Source organism: Empidonax traillii, unplaced genomic scaffold (genome assembly GCF_003031625.1).
Source record: "Empidonax traillii isolate 1590-97213 ecotype Southwest subspecies unplaced genomic scaffold, ASM303162v1 scaffold43:size1863611, whole genome shotgun sequence".
In the NCBI taxonomy this organism is placed as follows: Eukaryota; Metazoa; Chordata; class Aves; order Passeriformes; family Tyrannidae; genus Empidonax; species Empidonax traillii.
Window position 1 is genome coordinate 442,414 of NW_020955236.1, and position 13,856 is coordinate 456,269.

Below are 13,856 nucleotides of genomic sequence, written 5' to 3' on the forward strand. Positions count from 1 at the left end.
GGTGTCTCCGTGGCTCTGAGCTGTACAAACTCACAGAGCTGATGTCTGAGCATAACGCTATTAAAATGTTGCAGATTTTGCTGGGAAAAAAAAGAATTATCCAAATCCAACCCATCTTCAAAGCTGCCTCCTTAACCGATTCGGAAAAAATAGAGGGAAAAAAAAAAAAAAAAACAACCACAGAGAAGAATAAAGTTCCCACTTGGCACAGTAGCAATACTGTGTGCTGCTTGGTGTCTCCAGATGTCCAGGAAGGCGCCGGGTGCCGGTGGAAGGCGGCTGCGGAGCTGACGATGCCAGGTGCCCATGGAAAGCAGCTGCAGGGCTGGTGGTGCCTGGTGCTGGTGGAAGGCGGCTGCAGAGCTGGCAGCTCCACCAAGTGGCATCGCAGACCCTGCCAGCGACCCAGCGAGGGTTGAGACGTGGCAAGAGGGGTGAGAGAAGGGGGACGGAGCTGCTGCCTTTGGGGTGGAGGTGCTGAGCCACAGCTTTACCATGGCTGGTCTCGCCAGTGGTGCTGCAGCATGCTGGGGATGGAGGTGGCATTTGGGTCCCCTACCATGTGGGCACCCCGTGCCAACCCTGCAGCCAGTTTGTCAGGACGTCAGGAAGGGCCACGGGCTCCAGCCAGGAGCTGCAGAGCCACCTTCTCACTGCTCTGGCTGGAGCGGGGTTGGGTTGCCCTCCCATGTTAGTCCCGGGCAGCATTCAGCGTGGCTGGCACCTGGAGCTGTGGGATGGAGAGTTTAAGAGCCTGTCCTACCCCTCAGTGCCAACCCCATAACCGTGTTTCTGTTCGCCTCTCCTTTCCACTGTGTTTTCCTTGTGTGCAAGGTGAGGGGCCAGGGTTGTTTCAGCCCTTTTAGGGTTTTTGGCTCAGTGCTGCTGGTTGGGCAGATGTACCCACCAGCTTCTGAGCAGGGCGGTGTTTGCAGGGGGGGACAGTGTTGCAGAGCTGGGAGGACATGGAGGTGCTGGGGAGGCACCAGTGACCCCCCCAGCTGCTGTGGTGCTCCAGCAGCCTCCCACCCCTGCTCCATGGGGTCCTTTGGGATCTTCTGTGGAGCAGGACACATGGCTAATGTTCCCAGCTCTGTGAAGGAGCTCAGTCCCCAGCTGTGTTGCATGTCCCCATCATGCCAGGACAGCCTGCCCTGGGCCGGGAACCAGCGTAGGGGAGCAGCCCAGGGGTGCATGAGAGTGGGAGAGAGACACACAGGATTTGCTCCAGTGGGATCCTACACTTGGTGAGTCCCCCTTGTTGGGAGCCACAGCACTGCTCGGTTTTGCCACTTTCTGTCTTGCTGCGTCTCCATCGTTGGGTGTCCCCGCACTCATCCCATCCCTCACAGACCCTCCTGCAGCCGCCTGTCCCCTGGGGACATCCCTGCAGCAGCAGGAACAGGGATAGGGGAACACTGCAGGGGGAACATGGGACAGCAACAGCTCCTCTTGGGGAGCTCTGAGCCACCTTCCTGGGGTGCTGGAGCAAGGAGCATCCTCCCACTGTGGCTTAATAATTTGGCTCAAATCATTGTGGGCAGGAGGTTCACAGCTCTTTGGTGGGGATCCCCCCAAACCCGAGTGTCTGCAGTGGGGTGGCCCCCGTTTCCCTGCTCTGATGTGGTTTTGGGAAAGGGGAAGCTGCTGCTCCTGCAGGTTGTGGGGCTTCCCCCATCTGGCTGTCATTCTCCCCACTGAGGCCTCCCCAAGCACCCCAAAACCTCACAGCACGGTCTGATGGCACCTCCCTGTTCTGCCGGCCTGTGGTTGTGCAATCCAGGAGAAACTCACGTTAGGCTATTGAAAAAAAAAAAAAAAAACAAACACCAAAAACCCAAGTTTAAACTTAATGTTCACCAACTTTGTAACTTGTACAAACAGGCAAACAAATAATTGGACAATTTATCGCTTGAACTGTACCAGGGGGAAATATCTCTATTTGTATCTAGCCTGTGCACAGCTGGTGTGGAGGACGTTGTGCGATAACTGGGGCTGTGCAGAGACCACCAGGTGTAAATAATTCCACAGCTTGCTCCAGAGGGGAGGGGGTTCTTCTGCTCAAGGTGACGGGTTTGTTCACTGTTACTTGCTTGGCGTGCCCACCAGTGAGTGCTGGGGGGGCAGTGGTTGCCCACTGCCGTACTGGTTAAATAATAAAAAAGCAAACAAACCAACCCAATCCAAAAAGCTTATTTTGGGAGCAGAATGCAGCGCGCTCCTGCCTGTGGGTGTGTGTGAGCCTGGGCAGGGCCAGCTGCTCCTGGGGCAGCCGAATCGGGAGTGGGGTGGCCAATGGTGAGGGGCTGGGGGTGGATTGGCGACCCCTGTGCTGCAGGGCACTGAGGGGGCGTCCAAGGGACAGTGGGCAAAGGGGACAAAGGGATGGTGCTTTTCTGTGTGCCCCAAGAGCTACATCTCATTGCCCCAGAGCTGCAGAAGTTACTGGGCAGGCTAATGGGCCCCTCCCCAATTACAAAGTGAAACAGAAGCCCTCGTGTCTATTTGTGGTTCTAAATTGCTTTACCTCTGACACCTGTTCCATGGGTGTGGTTGACTTTGGCCAGGAGTCTTTAGGTCCCCCTCCCACACCTGCACAGCTGATGTCACAGGCTGGGGAGCTCTTCCTGCTGCCGGGAGTGATGAGTGGGGAGGACAGTGAGCTGGAGGGAATGGCTGTGCACGAGGACTACGTGGATGACTGTCTGGAATTTAATCCATTGAAGGTGTTAGTTGTTTTGGGAACCTTCTGCTGCCTTTCCTAGGGCTTAGAAATGGATTTTATACAAATGACACTTTCCTGAGGACAGCAGTGAGCATTTCAGACAGGGTGTACCCCTTCCTTCTGCCAGCTCAGCCTTCCAGGTGGTCACTCTGATCCAAGTGGAGTCCTGCAGTCCTGGAGGAAGGCTGCCAGCTCTGCCTGACTAGTTTGTTTGCCCAGGGTATGTCCAAAATGTTCCTCTGGATCACCCAGACACCATCTGAAATCCTTCCAGGTATGTACCCACACTGACCAAACCTCTGGTCTCTGTGTGCTCTTCAGCAATCAGCTCCCATGGCAATAATGCACTAGGCAGATGCTGCTGGTTCTTACAGATCAGCCCAAAGGTCTCTGAGACCAGTGACTGTGTTGAAAACCTTCTTGCAAAGGCTTTTGCCGCTCTGAAGGCAATTAGAGGAAGTTAATAACTAGTACAAGCAGGAGCCAGGCTGTTCAGCCTCTCACATGAGGGTTTAAACACTGACAGGGGCTGACAGCAGTCGCCCTGGTCAATAATTCACACTGATGCTGAAGAAACAGAAGGTGGTAAAACTCTAAATTCAAGGCCAACGCTTAGAATTTAATGATGGAAAACTTTAGGTCTACTTGAAAAGCTTTTACATAAAGAGATGAAAATTAAATGGGACAAAAGCAGATGGCTTTGAAAACCAGCAATAAAAAGATGTCAGCAATTCCAGATTCACTCCTATTTTGGGTGGCAGACAGGGGTTTTTGAGGGGAAAGGAAAGATAAAAGATATTCCCTAATGCCTTTGCCCTGGACAGAGACTGTGAGAAGGCACAGGAGCATTGTGACTTTCTCCTGGTGATGAATTGGTGTTTAGTCAGGATTATAGGGAATTTTTTTCTTTTTGGAAAGAATTAAAACAAGAGGAAGAATTATTTAGCTAGGTTAGGTTGAGTTACAAGAGCAGGGAGGAAAGGGCTTGAGATGGAGATTGTCATTCCTGCATGTGCCAGGACACCGCACTGGGCATCAGCACCCCCTCACAGGCTGCAGGTGACAGGGAGGGGAGTGGGATGGGGTACCCAGCGATGAGCAGGGCAAGCCTTGTTTTAAAAAAGGGTACAAATTACACCAGAATACCAACCCCCTGTGCTGGTAGCACCCAGCTCTGTGCCCTCCCCATGAAGGCAGCCCACAGTCCCCCCACACCAGTCTCAGCAGAGCAGGGGCTCTGCAGCTGAGCAGGTCAGACGTGCCTTTAGCCGGGAGAGCCCGTAACCATTCCTGGGCCCTGTAGGGCAGGAAGCATTTTATACTCTCCTGACAATTGCAATCCAAATAGCCATTCATCAGTTCTCGCAATCTGCCGTGAAATTATATATGCTCTGTGATAATGATGCAGAGGCCTAAAGAGCTGATCTTGGCAGGAGATGAGACAGGGTAGGTTGGCGAGTAACTTGGAAGGAAAATAGTGGCTTTTGGTGGGATGCCTGGCTCTTATCAGCTCAGGAACCCTGAAGGGAATTGGGCAGAGGCAGGGGTGTCCCGGCTGGCTGAGCTCTGCCTGGCTTATGTGCCCATCTGGGAAGAGTTGGGCTCCCCAGAAACTTGGGAATGAGTGTCACTGGGGTGTGTGTGTGTGTGTGTGCATAACAGCTGAATTAATTGTCAGGTTTATTTATCCTCTCATTTTTTGGCATCCTGTAATTACCAAAATGAGTATTTGTCAGGACTGCAGGCAGCAGAACGGTAATAAATCACTGGCCACAGACAGGAGGTTGGAGCAGTTATGTCTGTAGTGAGCTGAGATTGGTTTCAGCTTTACTGAAGGGCAAGTGCTTGGAGGGGGCTGGTAGGCTGGGGCAGAAACAAACAAAAATCAAACAACAAACCAATCAGCTTTGCAGAAATGCTACTGAAATGAAATCCGTGGATTCTCCATGGAGCTCTCCAGCTGTGGAGAAATCCCCTAACAGGGATACAGGGGCTTTGGAGAGGTGAAGGCTCCGCAGGCCCCAGCACATGGGACATTGCCAGGCCCTGCAGGGCTGCAGGTCCCTTCCCACGATGGCACCAGGGTGACCAAAGTCACCCCTGTGAAACACACGGTGGGGAAGGTGCCTGCCTTTGTGCCCCGAACCAAAAATCTGCAGAAACAGGGTTGGAAGGTGAAATCCTTGCGCTGCAAACACACCACTCTCTGGGTCCTGCTTTGCGGAGCTGGGAGGGTGACTGGATCTCACCACATTCATCTCAGCTGCAGGCACAGCTCACTGACAGGTGAGGCTTTCCTCTTGTTGGCCCTTGTAAAAGGAGAACAGGCAGAAAGGACTGCCCGTGGTGCTTGGGAGGCCAGCCCAGAGATCAGTTTTTGCCACCTACATCTTGGAGAGCACGTCGGTCACACGTTGTTCCGAGTCTGTGGTTTGGAAGAGGTTGGTGTGTTTCCCTTCTTTGGGAATGATCTGAGTGTCCCTCAGTAAGTGCATGGAACCTGACAGAGCACAGGGTGTTGCAGGGGTGGTAAGCTCCATCTGGAGAGCTCTCTGCTTTGAAGTCGGATGCTGTTTTAAACTCTGCAGGGTATTTTCACTTAGAAAAAGCAGCAGTTGTCAGTAAAGATTGATCTTGGTCCAGAAATTTTTGCTGCCCCCCTACTTCTTTTCATATTTATTAGTCATTTGCAATCTCTTTGATGACTAGATGCATGTTCAGCTTGGAGAAAACTCTGTTGGAGTATTTGCTGAAGCAATGTCAGGGATAGGAGACACTGACCACACTCGCTATGAGGCCCAGCCGTGCTAACGATGGTGCAGGTGCATTTAGATCAGTCATTATTAATTGCCACAGCATCCCCTGTGTTCCCAAGCAGAGGCTGAGGAAACCCCTGGAGTCAGCAGAAGCCCTGGGGAGGTTGGTCTGAGGTCTCACGCATGGGTATGCAGCCCTGGTCAAGCCAGCCAACATCGATTGTTCCACAGGCTGCAGGCCAGTAACTATGGAAAACGCTGTGCCTGTGGGACTGGGGCAGTGCCAGGGGCTGCTGAGGGCTCCTTTCCTGCCTCTGATGGCAAAGGGGGGAAGGTTTCATGAAGAGCAAAAAGCAGAGCAACACCATCCAGGAGGTTGCTGTCGAAGACACTCTATCTTCATTCAACACGTTCCTCAAACCACTGAGTGCAGCTGTCAGCAGGTGCAGTGTGATGGGCCCCAAATCAGCTCCGCTGAGAATGGGACTCTGAAGAGGTTTGGACTACACTGACTCTGGTGTTTGTTTGCAAAAGTCCAGCCTTCAGCTGTGAAATCCTGATCCAGCTCTGTCCAAGATCCAGGAGTATTTTCTGCTGCTGTTTCATCCTGAGCCCTTCCCAGAAAGCAAAGCAGCTGCCAGAGGTCAGACACAAGGAGCCTGGTCGGTGCATGCATGCACGAAGATGGGTGCCAGGTCTGGATCTGCATTCCAGTTGGACCAAAGCAGAGCTTTTCCCCATGGGGATGTTAATCCTGGGCCTTGGCTTAGAGCCATCTCCAGCTTTCATATTTTTGGAACTGAAAAAGAGCACAATTCTGTTCAAGGGAAGAACAAGTCCTTATACCCCGACGAGAAGTCACAACTGGCTCCTTAGTGCTGAAACCCATCTAACTCCACCCTGCTGGACCCATCTTTAAGCTACAAGTCCCCATGGGCAGCCAGGACATCCTGTTCCCCTTCAGGCCAGCAAGAACTCCTGAGCTGGAGCTGCCTCCTCTGTCCACTGGTGAAGGAGAAACCAAACAGCAGAGGTTGGAAACCAAATAGCAGAGGTTGCTCTTGGGTCTCTTGGGGGGGGGGGGGGGGGGGGGGGGGGGGACGGGCAGCCTTTTTATTAGGTCCAGATGTTGCTTTCTGCCCCAGGCCATGCTGGGAAGTAAAGCAAAGTGTGTTAATGTTGGCTGGAAGAGCCTCTTTGGAAACAGGCTCAAAGGAAGCAGGGTTCTCCTGTGCCCGTTTCCTGGGGGAGCAGGGGAGATGGGCCAGCACAGGAGGCACAGGCATGGGGCAGTCTCTTCCCTTCCCTCTCTAAAATCTCCCAGCAGTGAGTATGGCTTCAGCCAGCCACCCACTTCTCCAGGGCTCTCGGGTACCTGCTGTCCCCTGGTGAGTGGCTGCTGTCCCTGAGCTCATGGCATCCACAGGGAGAGTTGTCCCCATTGCTGAGCTGACAGATCCCTTCTAGAACAATGCCCTGTTGGGTTTTGTATCAGGATGTGGAGATGGAGGGCTCTGTGTGAGGGGCAAGGCTGTTCTCCAGATGTTATTTTTCACCATTAGGCAGTGTTTAAACATGCTATGATTTCCCCCCACCCCCTTTCTGAGCGCAGAGAGGAGAGACCCTTGGAGGAGTGAAGTGAGCAGCAGAGAGAGGGCAAATTAGGCTTTTCCAGAAAGTGTTGAGCTGGGCACTTTGCAGCAGGCTCTGCTGGGCTCTGGCACAGCAGCCACTTAACAAAGCTGGGCTCCAACGGGTCCCCAACAGCCAGCGCCAAGCCTGGAGGCCTTCGGAACACGTGGCTCATTAACAGTGTGCTTCAGCTATGGCTGGGGCTCACACAGGGAGCTGGTGCTGCCAAAACACTTACAAGTCCCAGAGGACTCGGAAAGGGCCCAAGCTGCAAAGTTCAAGGGCAGACCTGGAGGCAGAGCAGAGCTGTGCTCAGCAAAGCACCCCGAGCCTCGAGGGCTGCTCCTCCACTCCCTGCTCCACTCCATCTTCCCTTCGCTTGAAAAACAGGCTCAGACTAGAGCTGGAAGGATGCTCAACTCCTCTCCCAGATACTAGTCAGGAAGATGTGTGGCTCTGGGTGCTTTCTCCTCTGGTTCAATCTATATCCCAGGGTAAAACCTGCACTCAGCCAGCCAAGGATGCTCCAGGAGGCCGTCCCAAAATGCCCACTGGGAGCTGGATCTGAAGTTAAAACCCCAGCTCTGCCCCTTCAAGGCCATCCTTGGGGTCAATAACATGATGTGCCTCGTCACCTCAGCAGCCCCCGGCACTGGGGACGCCCGTCCTTGAGGCCCTCGGGTGGCCGAGCTCTTCGGCAGCAAAAATGAATATCCTGGAAGTGCAGGTGCTAAAAAAAACCTCTCCCTGTCGGAAGCACAGCAAAAGCCATCTGTGAGTGGAAGAGGTCAGAGAAGAACACAAAGGCTTTTATTTCCTGGAGGCATTTGTCAGCAAGACAAATGTGGGGGTTTTTTAAAATTTGCTGCCATTTCCTAGCTGGCCGCCCACGCAAGCACCAAATGGGCTTTTGCTCGCACAGAGCGGGGTGCTGGCCTGTGTCCTTTGTAATCCAATGCTCAGGACTCAGCTGAGGAGTCGGCTGGATCACTGTTTGTTATCAGTAAGTGGGGCATATTTAAAGAAAATGGGCAGATTTCAACACTAGATCTATAACTAGTTTATTGCTGGTGTGTTCCTCTCTTGCCCTCATTATTTATGTTGAAAATGATAAATGAGGGATTGATGATTCTGGCTGGTTCATGAATAATCAGGTTATTTCGCTGCAAAGCCCCGGGGGAAGGTAACGTTTCTACAATCCTCCATCAAAGAGAGTGCAGTTTGCACGGGCGTGTGTGTCTGTTGCCCGCTCCTCTGATGCTTTGTGTGGTTTCTGGCGTGGTTTTGTACGCTCCCTCTGCAAGTGTGCGTGTGCCCACGCGTTCCCACAGCGCATCCCAGTGCCAAAATGTTTCCCAGTCTATGCAGCGCCCTGGCATCACGAATAGCAGCCAGGCACGGGGTGTTTGGAGCAGTTGGCTCTCCAGAGCAGGAGGGGACGGGTGTCTCGGTGGCCTGTGATGGGAGGCAGCTGCATGGCCATGGTGTAGCCAGGAGCTCCAGGAAGGTACACAGAGGGCCCTGACCACAGCAGTCAACCTTGAAGAAGCCCTGATCCCATTTGTATTTCGAGGAGCCACAAATAGCCGCTGGCCTCAGGATTTTCTCGGGAAAGACAGGAAGAACCTTGGGGAGATGATTTGGATGTTTATGTATATAGAAATGTCTAATCACCAGGCTGAGAACAGGCCCAGGAAGGGAATCTGGTGGTGGTTAGCCAGAGAGGAGGATATTTTTATGCTAGAAATGTGCTGTCCGCCTGTTTGTAGGGTAGGAAGGATACGATGAGAATCAAAGGCTTGGCAGGAGGAATATTTTCATCCTTGTAGATGTGAACTCCCCATCTGTCTTGAACTCCAAGGCGTGGAACTGCTTAGATCCGAATATCATTATTAGAAGCAGAAAATAGAGCTCATAAAACTCCCTCCTTACGCCCCAAAAAAGCAATTCCAGGACCCTTTATCCTACTCGAGAACAAGCCATTCCTGCTGGGAACATGGCTGGGCACGTTGCCAGGGGAAGGAGAGTCGGTGCTTTGGCAGAAGCTGCACAGCCTTGGGGCAGGTCCTTGCTCTTCTCCAGTGTCACCAGACCAGGGGATTTAGAAACAGGCAGGAGAGCTGGGGATGGACAATGTGGTGGCAAACCTGCACGGCCAAGCCACGTTCCTGCCGGGCCGTGGGGCAACTGCAGGGGCTGAACCTGTGGTGGGAATCTCTCCCCCAAGGAATGGGATGAAAACCAGTGCTGGATCCACATCTTACCACAGCTGGGCAGACACTGTAAGGGTAGCTGGGAGTGCCAGGCCCATCCTACCACCAGACCAAGCATCCAGAGCCCCCACGCAGCCACCTTGGGGGCTTGAGTGCTGAAACCAAGGTGCCCCTTGAGGCACTGAACCTGTGTCACAGGACACAAGGAGGTCACAGAGCTGCACCTAGAGCATGCCAGGTGGGTTCAGTCATCCTGGGATAGCTGCTGGGGGAGGTAGTTGTGGGGCCACAGGGTCAGCTGCTGTGACAGTCTCTCATCCCATGTCTGCTCCCCACAGAAATGGATTAAGTGACAGTTCAGCATCCTGTGCCAGAGGAGACAGCTGGAGTAGATGGCCATGGTACACATCAGTCCAGGAATGCTGCTGGTGATTCCTTTGCACTGGAACAGATTCAAGACATTTCTGAGGACGATACAACCTCCTGCTGCTTGGCATTGCCTAGATCTTCCAAAGAGACTTCTGCAGGTCCAGGCTGTGACATTGCCATCTGCTGATGGAGACCAGACACCAAGCCCAAGGTCCTGAATGTGGTAGCCTCAAGCTGATGGTTTGGCAGCAGGGGGACGTTTTTACTGCTCCAGTATCAGGTAAGGCTTTTTCTCTGGCAAGTCTTTCCATTATTTGTTGACTGTAAATAGCTGTGGAATGAAATTCGATAAAGGCATCTCTTGTTTCCTTACAGCTCTGCTTTGTTGAGTGGAATAAGAATCCCAGCATGTGGGTTTTTAGTATTATTTAATTTGTAGCTGCCCATTATCAGCAAATTCTTTTAGGTGAGGCTTTTGGCATTTTACACTCAGCATTCTTGCTGTCTGTAAAACCAGCCTAAACCTTTCCTTCTGTTCATAAAGGCGTCTACTTTAAATTCAAAGTCCATCTATTATAACTTCAGCACCTTGTAATCCCTCAGAGATACGTGCAATTACTCTCTGAAATATCCCAGGAGCAAAACTAATACCAAGCATCATCTGCTTAAATTTACAACATCCAAATAGCACAGTAAAAGCCACTAGCTTAGGGGTTAGCTCATCTGAGCACACTTGCCAAAACACATATCCTGCATCTAATACTGCTTTTGCTGCTGAGGATTTAGCTGCCACCTCAGGAATCTTCATTGGACAGCATTCACATTTTATGGTTTTATTTAAATAGCAGGAGTGGATGCACATGTCCTTCATCTGGCATTTGGGTATCAGCCAGTGAACTCGTCCAGCCTGCACATCCCCTGCCTTCCTCACCTCCTCGTGTTTCCTCAGGTTCTTAGGCATGAGCGTGTCTCCCATCCTTCATCCCAGAGCAGTTCAGACATGATTTGTGTCAAAAAGCTTGGGATGTGGACACGGGCACTTCCCTTGCAGCTGAAGCCTCTTGCATAACGTGGCTTTGCTTCTCCTTTCCATTCCTCAGAGTTTAACAGCCATTTTCATCCAAGCCTATTGACTTCATCCCTATAAATCCAATATGATTTTTCCATAAGGATTAGTGTCAGATTCTCCCCGCAGACATCTTGGGTCTTGGAAGACAGCAGAGCATTCTACTAATAGCTGGCTGGTGAGCCTGAGGCATTTACAGCAGTGGGTTTAAAATGCACTTTATGGTTAGGCAGGGTTTTAGCCCCAATCCAGCCTATCCAATGTCATGATTTGGAAAGCCAGGACATAGCAGGGGTCCCAATACTGTACTAGGTTGTGGATACCTGGACATGAAATAAGCATTGTGTTGGTTCTTCCTTGCCTTGAAGGCCATGGAAAAGCTGGGAGAGGAATTGTCTAGATCAGACACACCAAGGCTTCATAGCTGGGTAGAACAAGATGGAGGAGGAAGAGGGAAATTTAGAGTGAAGAAATGGTAAAACTGACAACCAGGGAGATCTGGAAGGGTTAAACTGCCTCTGCAGGAAGCAGAGTTCTGCCTCTGCTTTTCAGTTTTCCCTGGGCACGTGTGGCAGAGCAGGTTTTACACATCACAGCACTGGCTGACTCTGCCACAGCCACCCATCCACGGGGAGCTGGGCTGAAACCCCCAGAAAGGGAGGGACACACCAAAAATCTGCCCTCTGGATGGGAAAGGGGCATTAGGTACCAAGTAAAGGGATAAGGAAGAGGAAGGAAACTCTGGATACATCAGCATGATGGTTTGAGCATTTTATTATGATATATAAATTTTGTCTTCTTAAATTACTCTCTATGAGTTGAACAGAAAGGGATTATGGTGGAAGGGGGGGAATATACAAAAATAAAAGGATATTGTGAACTACTGCATCACCACATATACAACAGTAAAGTACTTCACAAGCACTTAGAGAATCAGACTTACAAAAATAAAAATATGACACATCCTTATGCATTTCCACCACTTATATGTTCTCCTTCTCTAACCTTCAGACACCTTTCAACCCCATCCTCAGGTCACGACTCACATGGTAGGATACTTTGCTCATTTTGATGACCATCACAGTATCTGAAAAAGAATTAGTGCCTCCCAAGACCTAAAAAATCCAATGGTTATAGGAAAGCTTTAGGGGAGATGTTCAGAACAGATCAATTTGTGAGTGATCAGGTGATCCTCAGGGAGCAGAGTTCATCGGGCAGTAGAAATCTGAGTATCCCACAGCAAGATCCATCATCCCCTGGAAAGCATTGCCCCATCTCCCCAGAGGCACAGCTCTGTGCAGGTCTGCTTGGCACACACACAGCAAGTACCTACTAAGCCAGGGGAACACTGATGCTCCCAGACTTCAGGGGGACTGAATGACTGTGGTAGAGGATGGATCTGATTTTGTCTCAGCTCTAAAGAAGGCAAGGAATGCCTTTTCCTACAGGAAAAAAAGGCAGGTTAAAACTACAATGGCTAAATATCCTATCTCACAGTGTCCACACACAGAACCATTCACCTCTAGACCAGACTTACACAGTCTTTGGTCTTCAGGTTGCTTTACAAAGTCTTTTGCTCATTAGCATTCTGTGACCTTTCCTATTTTTTAAGACACACTCAACATAAATAGTAAACAGCATTCACTTCTCTGACCAGCAGCTCACTCAAACACTGCTATCAACACCCAAACCCCATTTCATCATTCCCAGAAACGTTGCACCAAGGGTGCAAATCTGTCTGTATTTCACATTGAGAAAAGTAGAGTTGGCTTAGGAAGGAAAAAAAAACAAAAAAAAGGAGAAGGCAAAAAATAAACATAAGCAGTAAACTGTTTTGGTCAAAGTTGTTCTCTGTGGTTTGTGCAAAGAATTCCACAGCTTTTGAAAGTTCAGTATTTAGTTAGGGTTTCCTCTTTCTGGCCCCAAATGTAATGACAGCAATGCAGACCAGACACCAGCATGTTCTGTTGCATTCAGGGGCAAAAGAATCACAGGAATGAAGGGGGCGAAGGGGAAACCCCACACCTTTGAGACAGTGAGTTTCCATACTGAAAAAAATCAATCTTACCTCCCCAATCCCCTAAAAAAAAAAAAGCAAAGATGCCTTCTGTGAAAGTTTTTGATCTCAAAAATGACTCTTGATGGACAATAATTCCAAAAGGCAGAGTCTAACTTTACCCATCAGGCTTACAGGACTGTGGGCAGCATGTACGTCAGGATCCCAGGGGGAAGTTGTGCAGCCACAGTCCCAGCTGCTCAAGGAAACTCACCTTTCCATGGTCTGAATTTATCACTTGTATCTTTGAGAAAATATACAGGAAAAAAGATCTGTTGGTTGAGATTATTAATGCTCCATTTAAAAGAAAAGCACCTCCCTAGTGGGACTAATCATTCCCTTTTAGATGTACAAACATGCTACAGGTATGGCACAAGGCACTTCTTGGCTGCTTGAAGCGATTCTTCGTTGGCAACACACGCACACAAAATACAGTTTCTGGTGTTTAAGCGAAACAAGAAGAAGTCATCACTTTTCCCAGTCATGGTAAGACAAACGTTGGCTCTTCCACCACTGCCTAACCCATCCACATGGATGGGAGCAGCAGGGACAGGGTGGGATCTGTGCCCAGGCAAAGGTGAAGATTTGACCCTCTGTGGTTTCCTTGTCCTCAGGAAAAACAAAGTCCCATTTCCAATGCCAGCTTTTGCTGAGAAGAAAAGCAGCTTGTGATGGGCCCATGGGAGACACCAAGTTAAGAAGGTATTTTTCAAAAATTTCTACAGATCTCAGGCAATGCCCCAGTTTGGATGTGGTCCAGGGTTGTAGCCCCACCAGAGCCACTGTGGCCACCCAGCTCAAAATGTGTTCAGCAGCCTAGAAACCCACCCTGCTCTCTGTCTCTTTTTTTCCCTAACATGGCAAGACCACAAAAGCTGCTTAAACTCAAAAGGAGCAGGAGCATGTTAGGTCATTTCTAGTCTATTTGCAGAGAAAACAAAGCGTGAAGCTTCAAAGAGGCCTGGCCTGGGCGTGTGGGACCCGCCAGTGCCAAGGATGCAGCTTTCCACTGCACCCTCCTGGGGGTCACATCCACCTG